This window comes from Stenella coeruleoalba (genome assembly GCF_951394435.1).
Source record: "Stenella coeruleoalba genome assembly, chromosome: 13".
NCBI lineage: Eukaryota > Metazoa > Chordata > Mammalia > Artiodactyla > Delphinidae > Stenella > Stenella coeruleoalba.
In genome coordinates this window covers 87,547,478-87,570,168 of record NC_137159.1, presented here as the reverse complement: position 1 = coordinate 87,570,168, position 22,691 = coordinate 87,547,478, and the positions used below count along the sequence as shown (strand labels likewise).

General features: G+C 45.7%; 1 long non-coding RNA gene across 1 annotated transcript in view; it reads left to right on the top strand.

The window, feature by feature from the left end:
• Positions 1 to 3,602: 3,602 nt before the first annotated feature.
• LOC307196601 overlaps positions 3,603 to 22,691 on the top strand; it is a 62,082-nt gene continuing 42,993 nt past the window's right edge. The window contains exons 1-2 of the long non-coding RNA XR_013831182.1: positions 3,603 to 3,813; positions 10,417 to 10,479. This is a non-coding gene — a long non-coding RNA (uncharacterized lncRNA). The remainder of the gene's footprint in view (positions 3,814 to 10,416; positions 10,480 to 22,691) is intronic.

Sequence of the window (22,691 nt, the reverse complement as noted above, 5' to 3'; positions counted from 1 at the left end):
ACTGTCCTCTGAGTGCGGTTTCAGGGATAATAAAATAAATATATGGCCTCTTTATCTTAGAGGCCAAAGATACGGAAAATGCTTGTGACAAGGAGATGTGAGTAGCACCGAGAAGAATCTAGTAGGTTTCCCGAATCCCAGCCCCCAGCTGCCTCTAAGGCACGAGCACCATATATCATCTTCTGTTTCTAAAACCAGTCCTGCAAAGATCTTGTTTCCTATGTTCACGAGCATGATTTCAACTTGCAGGAAAGCCTCCTAAAATAGGTAGAAAGATTTTGCTCGGCTCCTATATATGTGGTTGAAGGACTATTTTCACACTTTAATTTCCACAAGGAAAAAAAACCCCTAGTAGTTTGCATAATACACTCTAATGCCATATATAAATGGCACAAGGTAGGTGTTTTTAGTTTGACATTTTCTTAAGTGACACAGAGAGCTCACAAGAAATATCTATTTATATAGTTTTGCCTGTATTCATTTCCAAATACTTCAGTAAAGATGGAAAAAGGGAGAACTAAAAAAGATGGCTTGTATATAAAGATGGGATATATCTGGGATAGAATTGGAATAGAATTGGGATGGTGCTAAGAATTAGTTCATCTTACACTGTGATCTAGTTATGCTTTGTTATTATAGTTTATAGATTTCTTTAGAAATCTAAGTTCCCCTCAGGTGTAACCCAAACACACCTGCCATGCATCAGTTTTTTAATCAGAGACGCTCCATCCTGCTCTGTGGTTCCAGCAGTGATAGTTTGGTGTTGTTATGGAAGCGATTTTTATTAGGCTGTAAGGAGTATCTCTAAAGCCCCAGCGACCTCTGCAGACCTGCCTGTCCCCCTTCTAATGCAGACCCTCCTTTCTCAGGCACCACGCGGCCACCTTCATTTGGGAAGAGAATAGCTTCCCTTCCTGGTGAGCTGCTGCCCCCTGGGAGGAGGGAGGGGAGTATTTTTGCCACTTTACAGAAGAGAAATGGAGGCGACAGCCTGGTCCAGATGGTGCGAGAAGGGGGGCCTCTTGGAGGCACCTGGGTCCCATCCCACTGTTCACTCGAGGAGCGTGTGCTTTCCCTGGGCCTTCTCAAAATAACCGATTAGACTCACTGTACGCCTCCGTCCCAACACGCTCTTTATTCTTTGTTTGTACCTTAAGAGGATCCCAAGGTGAAAGAAACTCATAAATACGACAGCGTTCCACCCAAAGCACTGGATTCTATTTTTTACGCCAAAGAAGGAAAGAAGAAACCAAGGGCAGAACCTTTAATCCACAGCGGGGCAGGTAATGTGAAGTTCTGTGTCGCTGTCGGCAATTCGAAATGCTGCCGGGTCACGAATCTGCTTTTCCAGACCAATTTCATCCTGCAAAGATATGACTTGTAACAATCTGATTTAAAAACCCGACTCGTGACTGTCTGACTTGTTAATAAATTGTTCGGCATGTAGGGCCATGGTAGGGGGAGTAGAAAAGTAAAATTTCAGGGCTGAGGGCGATGGGATTCTCCTACTAGGAAGCCCTCCAAGATAAACGCAGGATTTAAAAGTAATCCTGGGGGCTTCCCTGGTGGCGCAGTGGTTGAGAGTCCGCCTGCCGATGCAGGGGACACGGGTTCGTGCCCCGGTCAGGGAAGATCCCATATGCCGCGGAGCGGCTGGGCCTGTGAGCCATGGCTGCTGAGCCTGCGCGTCCGGAGCCTGTGCTCCGCAACGGGAGAGGCCACAGCAGTGAGAGGCCTGCATACCGCAAAAAAAAAAAAAAAAAAAAAAGTAATTCTATCATCTCTGTGGACCTCTGGGAAGGCATATTGTCCTTTAAGGACCAATGACACTGAAAACAACCAACAAACATATCAACCTTTTGAGGGAAACATGAACATAAAAACCATCAGAACCCACTGTTTGGGTTTACTTTTTGAGTATGAGAGACATTTAAAAGATTGAACTTCAGAAGTGATTTTAAAACGAAATAATTTAAAATACACTCCTTTCAGTCCTACTCCTATTCTTACTACTACTGCTACTACCAGTAGTATTACTGTTACTACCATTATCAGTACTACTGTTACTACTACAGTTAGTGCTACTGTTCCTACTATTATGAGCTCTGACTGGGGGCCAGGCTCTGAAGGAGGTGCTTTCTGTGACTGTGTCATCTGCAGGTGTGATGGATACCTACAAGACTTAAGTCCCCTGGTTGGTTGTGGAGAAGAGAGGGAGATGGCGGGAAGGAGGGCTTCCCTTGCCTTCTCCGCAGCATTGACAAGTTTGCAAGTCATTTCTCTTAAGCTGTCTTCTCCCTCGGCTCTCAGTACCACACAGAACGACTCAGGTTTTCTTCTCTTTGCTCCCCGTTTCTTAGCTTCCTGTGTTTGCTTCAGGCTACAGAGTGGGGCGTTTCCCTAATGCTTTTCTCTGGCTTCTCCCCCTCTCCTGGCTCTCCCCATCCCATGACAGATGCGTCATCCTGCTGTGCACCAGGCGCTGGTCCGGACACGCAGGTGTTCAGGCATGTTCCTTTCATCCTCGGAGCTCATGTCCTGGCAGGCGAGGCAGATGCGTGAGCACAGAGGCCACGCTGTTCTACTCCACCCTCGCGGGGCTCATCACGGAGCCTACTGAAACTATACTACCTGAAATTCTGTAAGATATTAACAGTAATAGAAAATTTAATCACCGAGTAAAATGTCTTTCTTGGGAAAACATACCCTCCAGGAGTGGCCTGGGCTGCCGGGGAGAGCGTGGCCTGCTGGGACTCAGATTCCAGCTGTGGCCCTCATGAGCCTGTGACCTGGGCACATTCCTTACCTGAAAACGGATGTCGTAGGTGTGTCTGAGGATTGCCATGAGTATTAATATCAAAGGCATAGGTAGAGGAGCCCCTGGGACACAGTGGGTGCCCGCCCTCTCCTCTCCTCTTCCATCCCTTATCCTCCAGCCCAGGGCTCAGGGGATGGTTCTTCCAGAACCGGGGCCAGGAACGGCCAGAATGGACCCTGTGAGGGGTGGGGAGGTCCAGGACTCTTGACTGAGGAATGGGATGGGCTGTGATCACATCTGTCTCCTTTTGGATGTTGAAGGAACTGGCTAGCCCACTTCTTTTTCCTCTGCTGTCACCTGTTGCTTCTGATCGGGGTGAGGATAAACTTTTCAGGAACCTTGGGATTTTATAAGCATTTACTATTGATACATCCAGTTGTCGTGCTAATTAGATGATTTTGTCTGTCAGCCAAGTTGAGTGGCTTACAGTGTACGGATTCAACCCCCGTGTCGTTAAAGCCCGGTTCTTGAATATATTTTGAAGTAACGCATCTGTGTGTCCTTAAAATCTGATGTTGGTGTCTTGTGGTTGCTTTGCGTTTATTTCTAACTGAATGAACCGAGCGCACACTTGTCAAACATTCACTGTATTTTGTCTCTGGCCTGAGTCCCCTGGGGTTGGGACACAGGGATGACGGTGACCCCTGGGGTCTGGGACCTTTGTGGAGACAGTGCAGGTGTTGAGGGCCACTGAACCCAGCACCTCGAATGAAGCAACATCAAGGGTGGTCGGGAAATGCAGGTGAGGGGACGTGTGGGTCCCGGGGTCCCTCGGCCAGGCCGCCTGACAGTGACACAGGAAGCTCCGAGAATGCTGAGTTGTAACTCTGGTTCGGCTCAGAAAAGGTATAACGAACATCGGTTTGAAAACCCTGCCTGCGTTATTTTTCTCCAGATGGTGACGTGTATGAAGCCCAGACTCCTAACAAGGAAACCCAAGGAGCACCAGAAGTTACGGGGGCCCCGGACGTGCATGTGGAGGTGCCTGTGGCCAGGTGGGTGGCGGGCACCGCAGGACTGTGCCCACTCCTTCTTACTGCCGCTCCGTCAGCCCAGCCTGCATCTCATCCCCAGCCCCTCCCCAGAGCTCTCCCTGGCCTCTAGAATGTTCTTTGTCCCCTGCAGTTAGCTACTGCTCATCTTTTAGATCCTATGCCGTGCATTTTCTTGTCTGCCCATCTTTCCCCCAAGGCTCTTCCGCTACGAGGACCCTTCTTAGCACACGTCACAGTTCGTGACAGCACTTCAGCCTTATTTGGTTACTGTCCCTTTTCCGCGCTAAGCTGTAAGCTCCACAAGAAGGCCACGGTCTGCGCTGCTCACTTGTGTAGCCCCTGTTCCTAGCAGAGGTCCTGGCACGTAGAAGGCTCTTAGGAATCATCGGTGGAAGGGTGGGATGATGGTATAATCAGACCATGTCGTCGGGAATCATGCCTCTGCCCCTTCCTAGCTTCCCGACCTCAGGCCTCAGTCTCCTTGTGCATGTGGCGGAGATGATGTCACCGTGCAGGTCAGCCTGGGCACCAAGTGAAGTGTTAGTGCCCAGTCCAGGGCCTGGCGCACCGTGGACCCTCTCTCTCTGTGTCCCTCCTCCTGGCCTCATGGAGGAGAGAGGTGGAGTCCTGCGTGGGACAGGACGACTGGAGGGGAGAGGTGATGGGGAGAGGGGCTCACTTTGAGGCCTGGTGCCTGGACAGGAGCAGAAGCAAAGGGCCCCAGGCCTGAGTCGGAGGCCTGGGTTCCAGCTGGTTCTGCTCCCCCCCACCAGTGCACCCAGCGGTCTCCAGGGCCTCCGGGCCCCAATCCCGGGCCTCAAAGGGGAGTCTGTGCCGAAACGCATGACTTTGCCTCTGGTATCTACCTGGAGGCATTAAAGGTCCATTTCCAATTATAGGCTTTTGAGAAAATAATTTATATTCTGTATAAGGTCAGTATTAGCATTTGAGTCCCATTTTTGTTCCTCTTAAATAAAGTGGGTCCCAGCCCTGCGCTTGCCCCGAATCACAGGAACCAGTGAGCTTTCCTGCTCCGCTTTCAGTACTAATCACTTTTAACCTTGTCGTTTATTGTTAACTTCTGCAATTTTTTCCCTGTGATATATTTTTAAAATGTCATAACTCTGTCTTAATGTAGCAGTAGCCTTCCACTTCCTCTTGACATGTTGAACACTTTTCTCATATGTCCTGTTGTATTCCCTAAATTACTAGTAATATTATTCTTTTCCTCGACATGACCAAAAAATGACCTAAAGATTTGGTCTTCTCTTAAAACCCAAACTAACAGTTTAAATATTTTTATTGCATACTTAAGAATTTTATAGTAATAATATTAAGACATGTTAGGCAGTTACTTTTTTATACCGAATTTATCATCCACACTTCCACCTCCAACATGAATTATTGTTATTGATCCATTATTGTGTGTTTTCTGGGCTGTACGCTGAGAGTGTTTGGCACAGTTTTAAATGGAGGTAAAGTCCTAGTGTGTCAAATAGTGTTTCCATACTGTTTGGGAACAGTAAACGTAGATTTCCGTTGCTCGCATATTTGAGTTCCATTGCGTTCGAGGCTGTGGAGTGAGATGGATTTCCCCAGACTGGCGTGTGGTCTGATGGGGGAAAGCGGTGTCCACACCACACGACAGGGGCTGCGCACCTGGAGAACCGCCCGAGGGGCGTTGGCCTTCATTTGTGTTCTGGTGCTAAGCTCTTGGAGCCACTGGTCTCCTTGTGAAGGAGGGGAGGGTACTTGTTTTCATGCCCTTAGGACTTTCTGGTTCATAATGAAGAACGGTTGGCCTTTATATTAAACGATTTGATTATGGTGGTGCCTTTTATCATAACCTGGAGCGCTTTTCTCATGCATTTGAGTGACTCGCTTTAAGCTGTGGGCGTCTCATCATTCCCTGAATGGCTGGTGGCTGTAGCATTGTGCTTTCTCCACTTCTGTGTTGCCGGAAGGATACAATGTTACAAAATATGACATCCCAACTAGTCAATTTATGAATTTGGAGTCGAACTGAGATGGACGAAGGGAGCCTCAAGAATGAGGACCCCTCCGGGTCCAAGGGGGCAGGTGTGGTTTGTTCAGCCTGTTGGTAGCTGATGACACCTGTGAATAACAGGGTCGCAGGTCAGGGTTGAGGCCACTCAGACCGTCCTGCAGCAGCATCGGCCTGCGACACCGCACTCCCGCTGCTGAGTGAAGGTTGAAGTTGAGGTTCGGGTGAGTGTGGAAGGCGGGCTGTCCCTTGTTCTTGCCGGGTGCCGTCGTGTAACATCCGCTTTTTTCGTGATGGTGAGCGAGGCTGACTGCGGCCTCTTAACCTTTCCTTCACTCCAGGGCCTAGAAGCTTACCCCCCAGGACTTCTGAGTCAGTCAGGAACTCCTTGGAGCTGTGCAGAGAGGGCAGGGCAGCTGCGTTGGAGCGCGGGGCAGGGGTGTCGGGTGCTCAGTGGTAAGGAGAAGTCATCAGCTGTTTAGAGTGTTGGTCTTCCTGACAGTCCAGGAGGGCTGTTAATGCTGCCTTTAGACCTGCGCTCTGATTCCTAAGATGTTCCCACTCTTCTGGCTCTGCCTCCCGATCGTTTTCTCTTTAATTTACCCACAGAGCGATACATGCTTCCAACCAGACGTGTCACTTTTTCTGTCCTCCTACGTCAGCCACTTGGTTTTCCACCACCTGACACCTTTGCAGTTGATTTCAAAGAGTCGCTCATTTTCCTGCATATGTTGGAAGGTGCGTGCTTACATTCCAGGGCCTCTGGTCGTAAAAGCTTATTCTGGAGAACAAACTTGACATTGAGACCCTTGTAGAATTCTGTTGACATCCATCTTTGGCTCATGAGAGAATCAGGATCGAGGTGCCGGGTGAGAGAAGCTGTGCTCTGAGTTAATGGAGTGATTTCAGTGCCTGTATCAAGAATGGTGAAACTCAAGCCACTGAACTCTGTTTGTCCTGAACCAAGTGGTTCCTGAACAGGACGAAAGGCTAAGCTGTGGAAAATATAATGAAAGTGAAAGGGAGAGAATGCTAGGGCTTGGGACTCTGGCTGTGGCAAGACATTAGAAAGCGTTTTACTGATGGTCAACCATGGTGGCAGGGACTATGGTCCATGGGCGTTAGTCACCTTTTTCCTCTTCTGTGCTGCACTGTCTCCTTTTGAGTTTTCACTTTTAAGAAATTATGATTTCCTTTCAGTGCCTCGTTTCTCATTGGCTTTAGTAGCGGTTGATGTATCCTCTTGCCGTCCACCGCCCCCTCCAACCTTTGTTTATCCGAGCTTGAGTGGAGGACAAGGGTGATTGAGTTAGCTGTCTGCTTCATCAGCCTCGATTCTCCCAGAGTGCTGACTTCTTACACCAGCTTCTATTTTAAAGTCCTGAGTTATTATACCTCAATGTTAAGGAAATGATTGTTAGCACTTGTAATATGCACAAAAGTGACATCCAGATATTAAGACATTGATGTTGAAGTTCTGTCTGATTTAAGGACTACATTTGTCACAAAGTAATATCTTCTGCCAGATTTAAGATTATATTTATTTATTTAATATTTTAAAATTAATTAATTAATTTCTTTTTGGCTGTGTTGGGTCTCCATTGTTGTATGCGGGCTTTCTCTAGTTGCGCCGAGCGGGGGCTGCTCTTCGTTGCGGTGCGCAGGCTTCTCATTGCAGTGGCTTCTCTTGTTGCGGAGCACGGGCTCTAGGCGCGCAGGCTTCAGTAGTTGTGGCGCGCGGGCTTAGTTGCTCCACGGCACGTGGGATCTTCCCGGACCAGGGCTCGAACCCGTGTCCCCTGCATTGGCAGGCGGATTCTTAACCACTGCACCACCAGGGAAGCCCCCTATATTTATTTTTATAAGTACTTTAAAAGGAGAAAAATGCCCAGAATTGCAGTCTCTGTTTAGCCAGGACCCTGACCTTTGATTCCTTTTTGGGGGAAATAGTTCAGCATCTCTCCGCACATGCTCAGCTCTATTTTAGCAGAGTAGCTCTACGATATCATTTTGCATCAGGCAATAAGCAGGTGTATAAACCCCAGGTCTGCAGTTGATGCATGAGAAGGCTTGATTGAAATCACAGTGGGCTGAGTCCAGGTCTGACCTCTGCTGAAATTCACTTATTTTCAGGGAGTCCCAGAGAGTCCAGCAGGAAGAGAGAGGGCTTTTCCTTAGATTCTCCAGCAGCTACCAGAGTGGTCACCCTCCACTGCACTTGCCGTAGTTCGCTTCACTCCAGAGATAAGCTAAGAATAAGACACTAACTGCAGTAAAACCAAAATAATGTGGACTAATTAGGAGAAGGTCCGTCTGAATTTGTGTAATCTCTGAATTGTTTAATTAGAAAAAACATAACGCAGCTTTAAAGCTTTGTTACTTTCAGCTGCAGAGTGGCTCAGACTAAGCTCATATCTGTCCTTGGGGTTCCCACATTAATGAATAAATTAAAAAGTGTAATTAGCACTATTAGGATGCCTTTAGCTGTAAAGAACAGAAAACCTAAGGAGAAGTGGCTTAAACAATAGGAGACACTCACCACGCATGTACTAGAGGTCTAGAGGCTCCTGGCAAAAGCCGCAAAGGTTCCAGAGTTGCAGCTCAGCAGCTTGTGGGGTCACTGAGGGCTCGTCTTCCCAGGACTCTGCTGCCTTCCGCAGCACGTTGACTTTCGGCCTCGGGCTTGTTTCCTTAAGACATTACTTAGGCTCCGGGCGGTACATGGAGACGCGTGAACATCCGCAAGGAGAGAGAGACCGTTTCCTTCCCTGAGGCTTTTGCACATAGTGAGAAAAGTCTTTACTACGTATTGCTGAATCTGTGAACGAGTCAGCGATCCGCATCACATCAATTATTCTGTGAAAGAGTGTGCTTTGGACTTCTCTTGAAGTGCAGTTTCATCAGCCCCAGCGAGCTTTCTTCGTCACGGCTCCTTCTCTGTGTAGGCCATAGAGAGAACGCTCCTGTAGTCAGGGTCTGAGTTCTCAGAAGATTTGGGTGACTGAGGTCTGGGCTAATGGGATCGACTGTATTGAGCACACTTGTCTACACAGCCGCAGAGCTCAGCGTTGCACGTTCAGGGGTCAGCGGGCAGGAGCCGTCGGGTCCTTGGGGCCTGTCGCTAACATCAGTTCTGGTCACTCAGTAAGAGCTGGCTTCTCCACCCACTTTAGCTCAGGTGTAGCTACGCGACCTGCCGTCACCGATGACGGGTGACACTTCCAGGCAGAGGCATTAAGAGCCAGTGTGGACTTGGCCACGTGCCTTCTTTGACTCTGAGGTCGAGGAAACAGCAGGACTCGGAGTCTCCTGGGTGACTGATGAACGGGGGGGTCCTTCACCAGCCCACATGTTCCCACTGACACAGACGCGTAATGGAAGGAGCCCCCGTGGGCACCTTTATTTTGGCCCCAGGACCACACGATGTTCCCCCGGTGTGGAGAAAGGTTCCAGGACACCAAGTATGGTAGCCTGCTGCCTTTTGCCAGCAAGTCATGACAACCGGGAGATTATCCACAGGGAGAGTGCGCACACGGCCGGGGGCAGCGGGACCAGCCAGGCCGTGGTGGTGCCCCTCGGGCCCAGAGGAAGAGGGTGCTGCTCAGGTCCCCAGGGGTGCGCCGAGAAGTACAGAGGCGTCTGCAGTGACCACTCTCTCTGTTTTACACAAAAGGGATTTATAGTGTCTCAAAGTTTTCTCCAACAGTTTTATTAAACAGGTTTGTTACCAAAAGTGGCGTGTGGCTGTTTGCTGCTCGAAAGCCAATACTCGAGGGCAAAGTTGGTGGAAAGGAAAGTTTGCTTTATTCTGGAGGCCGGCAACTGGGGGTGGGTGGTGGGAGGCTGGGCTCGTGTCTAAAGGCCGATTCCCGCACCGCTCACCATCAGGGGGCAAGAGCTTTCACAGGCGGAGGGAGGGGGCTTCCTGCGGGAACAGCACAGTCGGCTCTGACGGTCATCTTGAAATTGGTCATTGGTGCTCTGACCAGCATCATCTTGATTGTTTTAAGTACAGTTAGTCTTCAGTTCCAGGGTCGGTTTGTTCCCATTTCTTTGAGGCCAAGTCTCGGAATTGTGGCAGCTTGTGTCATGGCTACAGTCTGGTCATCGTGGAGTTCACTTCTCCCACCTGGTGGGGTTTTCAGTGTCTACAAGACGGCTCCCAGGACATGGCTCACATTATTATCTATAGCCCTTGAGGAGGGACTAAAGGTCCTCGACTCTGCTAATGACTAAACTATTATTATTTTGTCCTGTTTGTTTTCCTTTGCTTTGCATTTTCTCACTTCTCTGGTTAAAGTTATTCTTTGGCTAGAGTTTTCCTGCAGACAAGGCAGCCGGAGGACGCGGATGGGGAAAGACTATAGGTCCCGCTCCATTTCAGGCTGGCCCTTGGCTGGAGGAGCCACAGGTAAAAATGCAGAGCAGACGCAGCCTTGGACTTGAAGTAACCACTGTGGAAACACTGGTGACCTTTCAGCTTTACCTGTAGAAATGGTCAGAAAGTCACGTGGCTTCACGCGCTCTCTGCTTCTTTAAAGGACTTTGACACAGGTTGACTGCGACTAAATCTAACACGTGGCGCATTTTCTCCCCAGAAACCAGCCGAGACAGTGAAAGAAGAGACACACGGTCACATGCCTAATTTTGAAAGCAACGAGGTGAGTGAATTCTACTTTTATTTTGTACTTGAGGGCTTCAGGCTAAGGCGCCTTTTTATCCTTTTAACACGTTGGGTGGAGCTCTTGTTTGATGGAGAAGGGGTCAGAGAGCCAAGTCTTTCCAGGATACGAATCAGCACAGGGTTGGACCAGAGTGTTCCTCTTCTGCAGGCTGTACCTCACATCAGGTCTCTTGTGTGTCAGAAATTACGGTAGTTTTCGTGGCTTCTACACTAGTCTTTGCCACCTTTTACTATACTTCCAGTCACAGACTGAAAAGCTCTTTTTTCCAACATCTTTCAAGATATATTTTTAGAGGGGGAGGAAGGAGAGGAAGGAAGGACAGGGGAACCATGGCAGCAGGCGTGGGGAGGCTCCGTTGTCCCGGTACCTTGGACCTTGGTTTTGTGGGTAGTCAGCGTTGTGTAGACGGCACGTCTGGGCTGCGGACACGTGCAGCACACGCTGTATAGATGGCAGCACGAGCTAGCGCAGAACGCGCTGTGTGGTTTGTGTTTGTCCAGTTGCTTTACGTGTGCCGTCAACGCGGGAAGCATGTCTTTCCATGGTACGTGATGAGATCACGTGACTAATCTGTGTAAAATATGTGTATTGGGAAAACAAAATTTACTTTAAATTCTTTAGTCGAGGGATATTTCACAACTAAAACTTGTATATTTTTAAGGTGCACAATTTGATATACGTATCCATTGTGAGATAAGCGCAGTAATCAAGCTAATTAACATAGCCGTGTGTGTGTGTGTGTGTGTGTGTGTGTGTGTGTGTGTGTGGTGAAAACATTCAAGACAAAATTTACTTTAAATATACAATTCATGTAGCTAAGAAGCAGACTTTTGGGAGCTTGTTTTTAAAATTCTGTCTCTGGATTTTCTTTTCAAGGTGGTTTCTTGCTTTTAGATTTTTGGCTCCAGGCAGGAGGTCATGTAACAAATCTGGGCTATTGAATCTGTTCTGATGACAGACTCTGAAGAAATCTGTGGATGTGATGGCGTTGCAAGTGAGCCTCTCCTGCTCTGAGACGTGCCCCGCAGCATCCTGGCTCCGCGTTTAAAAAGAGGGAGCCCAGTCAGCTCCTGGGTCTTGCCCACCTTGGAAAGGGGGTTTGTGGGAAAGGACGTGGGTCCTTAGGAAGTTTGTTCGGGTTTTTCAACATGAAAGGAGTTTATGATCTGAAACAGACAGTTAGAGGAAATAATCTTTCAAACGATTCTCTTTCCTTCCTTATAGTCTTAAATATTTCTGACCAGGAGGAAGTGTTCAGGGAGAGGTACACTCTCTGTGTCTGGATGGTTAGGGAAGCCTTTCAAATGTGGAGGGACAAAAGGATGCTCACGGCGGCTGACGAGTGTAAGACCGTGTCTGCGGGTGGGAAGGCGGTGGTCCCGGGGCACTGGGTGTCAGGGGCCAAAGGTCACCTGCTTGCTTCGGGGCCGTGGACGAAAGGGTGCTGTTATGACTCAGGCATGCAGTAGCCGAATGCCGCGTTTTAATGGACATATGGCACTGGTGTCTTTTGCCTGCACTGAGTTTTTACTGTCCCTTGGGTATCTGTGCACACTGGCTGTGGACATTCATCATCTATGCTTTGCTGACTTGTTCTGTAAATATAGCTCCTCGGGCCTCTGGGAGCATCTTGTGCATTAGCAGCTGACATCAGTCAGTAGACTTAACTTCTTAGCGTGAATCAAATGTCAGCAGTATCATTGGAATAATGGCAAATCCAAGCGCCTCGTTTGCAGATATCTGGGTTAAGAACCTAAGCTTTTGGGGAAGGAAGGTGATAAGGAGCAACTGGGCCTCCTTCTCTTGCCCAAACACGGATGACTTACGTCAGGCAGAAGGGCTGGATCGAGCAGACACATCTTCACGGAGCCTTTGCTGTGGGCTGGGCACGTGCTGGCCCCTGTCACTCACGTCCCAGCTCACCCACATATCAGTCTTCCAGGTGGTATCAATCCCCGCTTTATAGACTCAAAACCAGTGAGGTGGAGAGATCTGAGAGGGAATCTGCCGCACCAGCAGTTAGGAGGCAGGGTGCTTGGCTTTGAACCCAGTTTTGAACGATTCCAAAGTTTGTGTTTCCTCCCCAGAGAACCACGTATCTGATTCCTCAGAGGAGACGTCCCCTGCGTCATGCTTCCTGGTCTGCCCCTCCCAAGACAGGTGCTCTGTGACGTTCAGGACGGGTTTCATGGTGTGTGACTCTCCAGGATGTTTTAGTTCTGTCAGGTCCACAGGACGCCGTCTCTGCTTCAGCAGGAGCTGAACAGAAACTTCGCTGGTGTGAAACACCCCGTGGGGTTGAAGGTCGTTGGCCCCAAAATCTAGCCCATGCTTTATGGGCTCAGAAAGAGAGCAAGCATTGTATAAGCACGGCAGTAGCTAGTAATACGAATAAAAAGAAACAGTACTCAATTAACACTGCCTGGCCGATAGGCCACAGTGATCTGTGTCTCTCAGTGAACTGTGGTTTTATTTGGCATTTCATTTGTCTGTTCACTTGAAAAATTGATTCTGTGATATTTATATGACATTGAAGATATCGATTTCTCAGGTATGTGGCTTCTGGCTTGACCACCTCTCCCAGACAGATGGTGAAATCCTTAAGGGGCAGATATACATCCTTACGGTGTCTAGGACAGTGTCTTATGTGCAGTAGGTACTTCATAAATTTTGTGGACTTGCTTCACGTTACCTGTGACTAAGTTGCTTAAACTGAAGGATATGATCTTGGGGTAAAATGGTAATGACCTTGCGAAGCTGTAAGACAGCATATTGTTATGAACATTCTTTAAAAATACATATTTTATGATGTTGGGTCACAAGGGTTTCTGTTTCATTTTGTTAGGATTTTTTAATGGTAAACTCTATACAGCATAAAATTTGCCATTTTGACTGTTTTTAAGTGTACTTTAAAAAATTCAATAGTGCCATTACATTCAGGGACATTAGGTACCTTTTCAGTGTTGTACAGCATCACCACAATCTACAGCCAAACTTTTTCATCTCCCAAACAGAACCTCTGTGAGCATTAAGCACTGTTTCCCCGTTTCCCCTCCTCCAGACCCGACTCTGCTGTCATTTATGCATTTAAAACAACCTCCGACCAAAGGCGCTATGTAGATGCAGGTATTAGGAGCAGATCCCACTCACCCCGGCCCAGGGAATTTCAGACAAGTGCATTTATTTGGTCATTATGTATGTCACGGGCACAGAATTGGGTGAGATCAAAATCAAACACCAAAGTGGACCCGTGCTGTGACATTCCTTCATTCTCAGAACGCTTTAAATGTGTTAATTACACAGTCAGGACAACTCTGCCGATATCTGACACTTTAATAATGTTTTCCTTCTTAAAAAATGGAATGTTACCGACATCAATTAACTAATTTGAAACTTTATGTGACCTTATAAAGATGACATGTGTACTTTTCCCCTTTACCTATTTCAAACTGCGTTCCTGACGCACATTTTTAATTAAATTGGGTGAACACTGTCTGCATTGAGGTAGACTGCAATTTCTCCAGTCCTTTTAGTGCCTGATTTGTTTAGATCCATTGACTGTAAGGCAGTTTATGAGCAAGCAGCCCTTTTTAATTAAAGCTGCCTGCTAAGTTTGTAAAACAATGTGTAAAAATTTTGAAAAGATTCAGTCCCTTTCCAAAGGGCCGTGAAGATGATTCTGCGGCCCATGTGTTTAGGGCTGTCCAAGCCTGGCAGGGATTCCCGTCTGCAGGCAGGTTTGCGCAGGAGTGGTCCGGCCTCTGGGACTCTAAGCCTTTTAATCTGACTCTGAGATCTGGGTTATCAACATTTGAATCGGTTTTTAGCTTTTCCTACCTTCAAAAAGGTTACACATATAAAACGTTCATGGGTAATTTTATGTATTCACGAAGCAAAGAGGGAGAGAGATTGACTTTAACATTTTGGGTGCTTGAGGGAGATTATCTCGGCACTTTCTACCTCCTTCTGTGCTGTTTCCTGTGATGGATTAAGTTTCGTGAAGGAAGAGTTCATTCTACTGTCTTCTGAGCACCTTTCACACCGCCTGGCACGCAGGAGTATGTGGTCTTGAATCTGATCAAGCACCTCGAGCACAGGAGGCAACTAGCGTGTAGTTGTGGTGGCAGCTTCAGGGGCAGCGTGAAGAACTCCGGCCCAGAGGCGGGCTTGTGGCAAAGCCAGGACCGCGAAGTGATTCCCGGTAGACAGGACTAAAACCACAGCTGAACAGTCAGTGAATCGCCAGAGACCGTGTCTTAAGAAGTAATCAAAGCCTCGACCTTTCTCTACAGGCAAGCTAAACTCTCTTTGGAAAATACCATAAAGTCAAAAGACAAAGTATGGAAGAAACCGTTTGCAACACAAATTAAATTTTCTTAATTTATAAAGCGCTCCCTAAGCCATCAATATAACCCTATGAAAGAAAAGCAAATGAGACAAATAGGAAATGCACAGAGAAGAATACAAACCTCCAAAAGATGTAAGAAAATATATCCATGTTATTCCTAATTAAAGAAATGCAAATATAAACAATGAGTTTATTTTAAAACTTGGATTGACGATGTCCAGCGCTGGGAAGAGGCAGGAAGGCAGTGATGCTTCTCAACAGGGCCAAAGTGTACATTGGTGCAGCCTTTTGGGAAGAGAATTTTGCTCTTTCTATTAAAAGTAAATCTGCACATATTTTTTTAACCATTTCCATGGCTGGGAATAGTCCACAAATGTACTCATAAATAACAAAAACTAGAAACAAATGAGATATTCACCCTTTGGGGTTGGTTGATTAATATATGCTCCATCCACACAATGGAAAACACTGCAGCTGGATAAACAGTAAGGTAGACCCATGTGTACTGAGGGTCAGGGCTCCATAATATTATATCAGCTGAAAAAAATCAAGCTGCAACCGAGGATGCAACCGACGATGTAATAGGCTGTATTTGGTATAAAAATATGGAGCAAGACGCACATAGGAAACAAAGAGTTTAGAAGGGGAGAGGGGCAGTGCTCGATGAAATGGAAGGGAAAGAGGAGGCACGAGACCGCAGACACGGCAGCAAGGATGGGGGTCAAGGCTTGAGACCCAAGTCCTGAGTGCTATTTACAATAAGAAAGAACTTGACCCAACCAGGAAGGTGAGAGGAGATAGGGAAGGTTGGGAATTTATTTGACAATATCCTTCTTGCAGATAGTTGATTACTATATATTTTTTTAATAATAGGAAAAAGAAGATGAAAGGCTTTATGAAGATAATGAAAGGAAGATTGGTATCAACAGATTCTGTAGTTTTCTGTTTCCTCTTCTGAAGACAGACCTTATAAGATAATCAGAGGATTCCAAAACCTTGTCAGGTGCTTTTTAGAAGTAGAACATCATCTCCATCATACACCATCGCTCTGTTCCCCAGAGGCAGAAAACGGACTCAGAGGAAAAGAGACGCTAAGGCACTTCAAGCAGGTGGATGGATCCACTGTAAGGGCAGATAATAAACAGGGCAGGGAAGACTCCTTTACGGTCCTGTATCAGGTGACTGCCCCCCAAGTCATCTGCCATCAGGCACCCGAGACACTCACCTGGGCTGTCCAGGAAGTCAGGGAACCCACACCCTCCCTGCCATGGGGCTCAGGATGGAACGTGTCCCTAGGGTGAGGGCACCGGAGGAGGGCAGGCTCCCCGTGGCCACGAGGCTCATGGCCCCCTGGGAAGGCAGGGCTCTGGCCAGGCAGCTGGCCCCCCGTGGCCGGTGGAGGCGCGTCTGGCTCTGTGGTGTTGCACTCTAGGAGCTGTGTCCTAGGTAGAGTCAAGATCTCTCTGTTACTTGTTAAATGATTAAGTGGTCATAATGATTTTTGTCTGAGTGCATCAGATTTTATTTATTTATTCCTAATTTCACTTAGACTCCTCACCACCCCATAAAAATAAAACAAAACAAAACAAACAAAAAAACTTGGGCCATAAATAGTAATATTTGGGAAGGTTACCTAATCAAAACCAGCCTATGGAAGCCACTTGGGATTTGACATCAGATGGGCCTAGAGCTGTACGCTCATCTGTCACTCACCCTGTGTGACCTTGGGAAAACCCCTTAATGTTTCAGAGCCTCAGTTTCCTCTGCTGCAAGTTTGTTGTTCGATAGTTTATAACCAAATCAATATTTTATCCATATTAGCTCCAGGATTAGAGCTAATATGGATAAAATATTCTCGATGCTATGCTTTTTATTTATGTTATTAGAAATAACGAATCGTAGGAGAATCCTGACAGTGTCTGGGGAGAGAGCACACACGTGAGCTACAGTTCTGTTTGTGAATATATTTCTAACATGCAGATGTGCATGCAGCCACATAAAAGAGCACAAATTCCAGTTTTAGTGCCTCTATTCATATGCAGGTGTCCTTTGTTAAGTAATTTTACCTCTGCACCTCATTCATTCAATCAACAATTATTTTACACATTTACAGGTTTACTTACCTCGGAAGAATCAGTTGAGACAATGGATTTGAAAGTTCTCGAAAAGTATATCTATGTTTAAAACGATGTTTATATTATTTATATTTAAGCTAAATAATGAAAGTACATGTTTTCCAATTGGAAAGTAGACACTGGGTTGTTCCCACTCTTAACTCTCGTTGAAATCAGTGTAATCAATTTTACCTGGCATTCCATCCTTTGGAAGGAACTCTCAGTGACCAGCCTGTGCTGGAAAGATCATAGTGTGTGTTCCCCGTGATGTCCCTGTAAATTTAAGTAACATCCACTTGGCTTTTCGTGTCCAGTGATTCTCTGGAAAATTTATCATTTGTTTGGTGTAGGTGTTACTTGCTCTTTTAATGGGAATGTTTTACCAAACACAGTGGATGAAGAGTGTAGACTTTGGACACATGTCAACCGTGTCGTGAAGGCAGTTTCACTTCCCTGAGCCTCAGTTTCTTCATTTGGAAAACTGGGATAGTTTCTAACTTGTGAAGTCAGTATAAAGTCGTAAAGTGACATATACAGTGCGTTGAGAGTTAATTATAGCTACTATTATTACTGTTATTCTCCAGTCTCATCATGGTTTCTAGCAGAGGTTTCAGGTCCTGTGAAGCAGGAGTTTGAATTTATATTTTCATTTTTCTTGGCATCAGGCACATATAGTTGGCATTAATTGTATTTTTTAAGTTGAATTTTCTTCTATATCTCATGTTTTAACATTAAACATACATTATCAAACTATGAACAATTCATTTTCATGTAGAATTATTAGCAAATACAGACAAGAAAAAAGTAAAAACATGGAATTCCTGTTTAGAATCTGATTTCACTTTTGTGTATATTCTTCAACACTGTTTTCCTTTTATTATTTTATGTAGCATATTAAAGGGATCGTGACTTTGCTGATAATAGAAGTTTATTTGAACAAACACCATGAATCAATATTGAGGATATTTTTAACATTTAACACTCGGAATGCTGATTTTATTCATTTGAAATAAATTTAAACATGTTGAACAAAGCTGCCATTCACATTAAAAAAAAAAAAACGAAACACCAAAAAAACCGACTTATGAATCAGGCGCTTGCATTGAATTCTTTCAGAGCAACGTTACTAGTTTCCCTTCTTGGGTGTCATCTGTTTTGACCATTTAATCTCATGCCAGCATTAAAAAAGACAGTTTTATTTCTCTTTTACTGGAATATTCAATTTGATTTCTCATTGGTTAGATTTTTGTGATTGTAGTGAAAAATTGAGAGCCTTAAGAAGGGTACAGTTGACCCTTGAACTGCACGGGTCCACTTACGTGCAGCTTTTTCAATAGTAAATATTATGCTACTGCACAACCCCACCGTGGTTGTTTGAGTCCATGGATGTGGAACCTCGGATCGGGAGGATTGGCAACCCTAACCCACAAGTTGTCCAAGCGTCAACTGTAAACAGCTGGCATAATTTAGCCAGTAATACATTTAAAAATGTAAACTAAAGTTTAAGTCATGAAACTAGTTGTGGAATTACTCTGTGTCTATCCTGCATTGGCTGATAATAACTGAAACCCAACGTCAACAAAGGACTCTCAGACAGCCTGGTGTGCAGGTTGGTGGTTTGATTTTATTCCGCGTTGTAGGACGTAATCAGAACACGTGGACCACTCTTGACTGAGGGGCATCCAGACAGGTTGCCATAGTGACAGGTTCTGGGTACAAAGTGTGTAAGAAGATGAAATGATAATAGTGAAATTTTTTTTCAAAGGCTTCAAAAATCTAGTATAATTTGATTCATAAGTGTACTATCAGTGAAAAAACATTTCTTAGATAAGGTTTTTAGCGTGTATATTCTTTGATTGATCAGATGTTCTATCACCTTGTAGAGGTGAATTTTGTACGTTTTACGACAACGTTATGTATGATTAGATCAAGTTGAAGTCCCTTCAAATGCATGTTGAAGGCAACATTAGGCCAAACCTCAAAACCTGTTGAGCATTATGTATTAAATGCTGTCAATGGGATGGAAAAATAGTAGATAGTGTCTGCCTTTGAAGCATTTATAATTTAGCCCACTGGAAAAGCAAGAGAGAAACTGTACCCAGCAACACATGAATAGAGCTTACCTCTGTTTAAATTTATTCCTTGGGACATATGTAAACTTAAAAAGATGTATACTGAGTGTCACTTGTTCTGTTAAAATCTTGATGGTTATAAATTGAAACATTGAGAACATAAGCATAAATGGAGAATCTGCTCTCCAGTGTTCGATTTGACAGTGGAGCACTGAGGGTCATTTTGTCTGTAGGTTATTGCCCTAGGCTAGCATTAATGTAAGGCATCCTTCAAGGCCAAGGCTTGTGTTCTGCACATGCGGTGGACTTCATAGTTTAATCTTCTTGTCCAAGAATGCCTTTTAATAGTGCTGGGCTGTTGAACCAGAAGTAGCAGTGCCCAGGTGAGAAGAAGTGGCCAGGGTATCTTCAGATGATCGCTGGCCTTGCTGTGAGTGAGTGCGTAGCCTCAGCCTCAGCCTCAAGTAGGATGCTGGTGGTCGCTTTCCTCCCTGAGTCCACACTTCCTTTGAGCTGGGGTGGGGCCCGGCCCCCCATCCTTCTCCTGAAGAAACGCGACTTCTGAGTTTTCACTTCCGGCCCGATCTTCCGCTCTTTTCCTAATGCTGTGTCTCTAATTAGTTCTCGAGTCACCTCTTCCAAGAAAATCTTAAATTACCCTTTCTGGTCATTTCTTTTTGCGGTACGCGGGCCTCTCACTGTTGTGGCCTCTCCTGTTGCGGAGCACAGGCTCCGGACACGCAGGCTCAGCGGCCATGGCTCATGGGCCCAGCCGCTCCGCGGCATGTGGGATCCTCCCGGACCGGGGCACGAACCCGCGTCCCCTGCATCGGCAGGCGGACTCTCAACCACTGCGCCAGCAGGGAAGCCCCCCTTTTCTGGTCATTTCTTAATGCTCTCTTCTTTTGGCAGTCATGCACACTATTTTAATCACGTCATTTTTTCTGATTACCCTCCAAGTTATTGTGTGTGTGCTTTCAAGTTTTTCAACAACTCTCTCTTGCATGCCTGCTGTGTATTTTTCCTACGAGGCGGCAGCGCCTTCTGTAGGGGCGTGTCTTCTGCTCAGACGCTCCCCCTCCTTCTCTGCCAAAGAGCAGGAATTGTTCAAAAAATTCTTAACTGAACAAATCTGGGCCTCCTAGGACTAGAATTTGGCATGAGAAGGAGATCTTGTCCCCTCATAGCTTTTAGTCTTCAGTGTTTCATGTGGTTGAAAAATTGGAAATTTCAAAGCATTATGACTTTGGGTGGAGTCATAATAACAAGAAAATTGGAAAACAAAATAGGACAATGGGTAATTTTGGTGCAAAAGAGAACAGGAGTTATCTATCATTGATGAATGCTGTGTGCTTATTTTCTTATAAAAAAGTCATGTTCTGTTTTGCATTTTGGTTTTCTGGTCATTATGACTCAACTTCAAATCAAAACCTCATAAGATGAGGGGTTTTGAAAAAAATGGGCTCTTCCTATCGTGTGTACCTCTGCTTCAAGTTGGCTGCCTAGGCTAGGAAATGGTGTACTTCGTCCCAGATAAGATCAGATAAAAAAAGTGACTTGCTGATATGTTTCTAGCTGTAAAATGAATGATAAGACAGTGAAACCTTTTAAAAAATAATCAAAGTAATGGTTTCTATCAAATGACATAAATCATATTTAAGTGAGTTAAGATACTTAACAAATGCTGGGCTCAGGACATGAGGCATTTTCCATTGCCTGCAGCTACTGATGAAAACACCATTAAGCATCTTGCTGAAATAAAACGCATACCAAATCCCAAACAGCGATTTACTCTTGCTGTTATCAGACAGTCAGTAGAGGGATTTCATTTAATTACCTTTGTCAGAAATGCCAATAAAGCCAGGGAGTTTTTGATCTCACGTTGTCTCTCACTCAGGATTTTTGTGACAAAATGAAAATGGCATTGATTCTTTAATTGATTTTTGAAATTCATTGCCTGCCCAGTATCTTTACTATTTTTTTCTTTTTATTATCTTTATACCACTTTGTCACTACAGCTAAGTGTTTTATTGCTTCCCTAAGAGACAGGGTTAATATTGAGCAGCACTGGAGTTTCAAAAGCCAGGTGTAAGTCATCAGTAATGCTAAGTGGGAAATGGTGAATTAAATGTTAAGAAACAAAATTTTTAGAGAATTACATGGCTTCAGAAAAATATAATGCTTGGATTCCTCTATACATAGGAGATGCATCTGGAGTCAAGCAAAAAGAGAAACATTCACTGTTGAATAGAAGAGGTGCTTTATCTTCAACACAACTGTAGGTATATATTCTGTCTAACACTCTTCGTTAATAAAACAGAAGGTATTGACTTGATGTTTGATAATAGAACAGACACGAATAAACAAATCTAACTTTTCGTACGGTGGGCTCCATCCAAACACTTTTGTTGAATTCATGCCAATTTTAGAAGCGGCGTTTAGGGACCTGAAGAAGGAGATGAGGGGCTGCAGTCTGGCCTAGAGAAGTAGCAAGTGAAAAGATACCAGCAAGTTATAAGAGGAACGTGCTCTGGGGACCTGCTGCCCAGCATGGCGATTATAGGTAATATCTGTGTCGCATCCTTGGAATTTGCTGAGAGCGTAGCTCTGCGGTGTTCTCACCCCACGCAGAACAAGGTGATGACGTGACGCGATGGATGTATTCATCACCTCGAGTGGGGGAATCATTTCATAACCCATACATCCATTAGATCATCCTTAGAAAACATGATGCTGTGCAAACTAAATATCTACAATTTTTACTTGTCAATCACACCTCAGTTAAGCTGGGGGAAAAGATTAGCAAGTGTGGGCCAGTTTCCACCACCACAAGCTTTGGTGCCTTTGCCCCTGGTTATAGGCTAAGGACTCACGAGGCCCTCCGAGCGCCCCTTTTCCAGGGGACTCAGAATCCCTTTCAGCGTCCGTGGGGCTGGTTCTCCCTGACGCTATGCCAGCAGCGGCCTGGGCTCCCTTCCCGCCACCCTCCCAGCGGACCCCCTGCCCTCTGAGCCACTGCCTCTGGGCAGAGGGCAGAATCAGGGCAGCGCTCGTAGGATGTGCTGTCACTGGGCTCTCTCTCAGATGGGCTCCCGATTTGTTTGTTGACCTTGGCACTGTAAAAAGGAAGGAGAGAAAATGAAGCCAGATTCTCAGGTAGGTTCACTGCTCCACACCAGCTGTGTTTGGCCGTCCATTTATTAGTTTGTTTTTCTCATTCACCAGTTGTCCACAGTATTATGTGTTACAGAAAATTGATTTTAAGCAGATGAACAAAACTCTTACTTTGGGCCATCTGCTAGGACCCAGATGAGGACAGCACTGAGATTTTGCTGTGAGCAGACTCTTAATTAAAAGTGTCAGTAGAGGTACCTTCACGGGGTGGGAGCGAGGAACTTTACGGAACTTCTGCCCAAGTAGTAGGAACAGGGCACAGAGCAAGGAGAAATGATCCTTCTTAGAGCAGCACGTTGCCCTTTTAGCTGTGAGTCTGGCCCTGGAATATGGGGCACCGTCATCCATTTCTGTTCTCCGTGCGTGGGCATCTCATCACACTTCTGTTGGCCTCAGGTGGAGGTTTTATATTAAAATAGGACCACATAATATACAAACCATTGCAGTAACAAAAGGAAAGCGTTTTATTCGTATTTACTT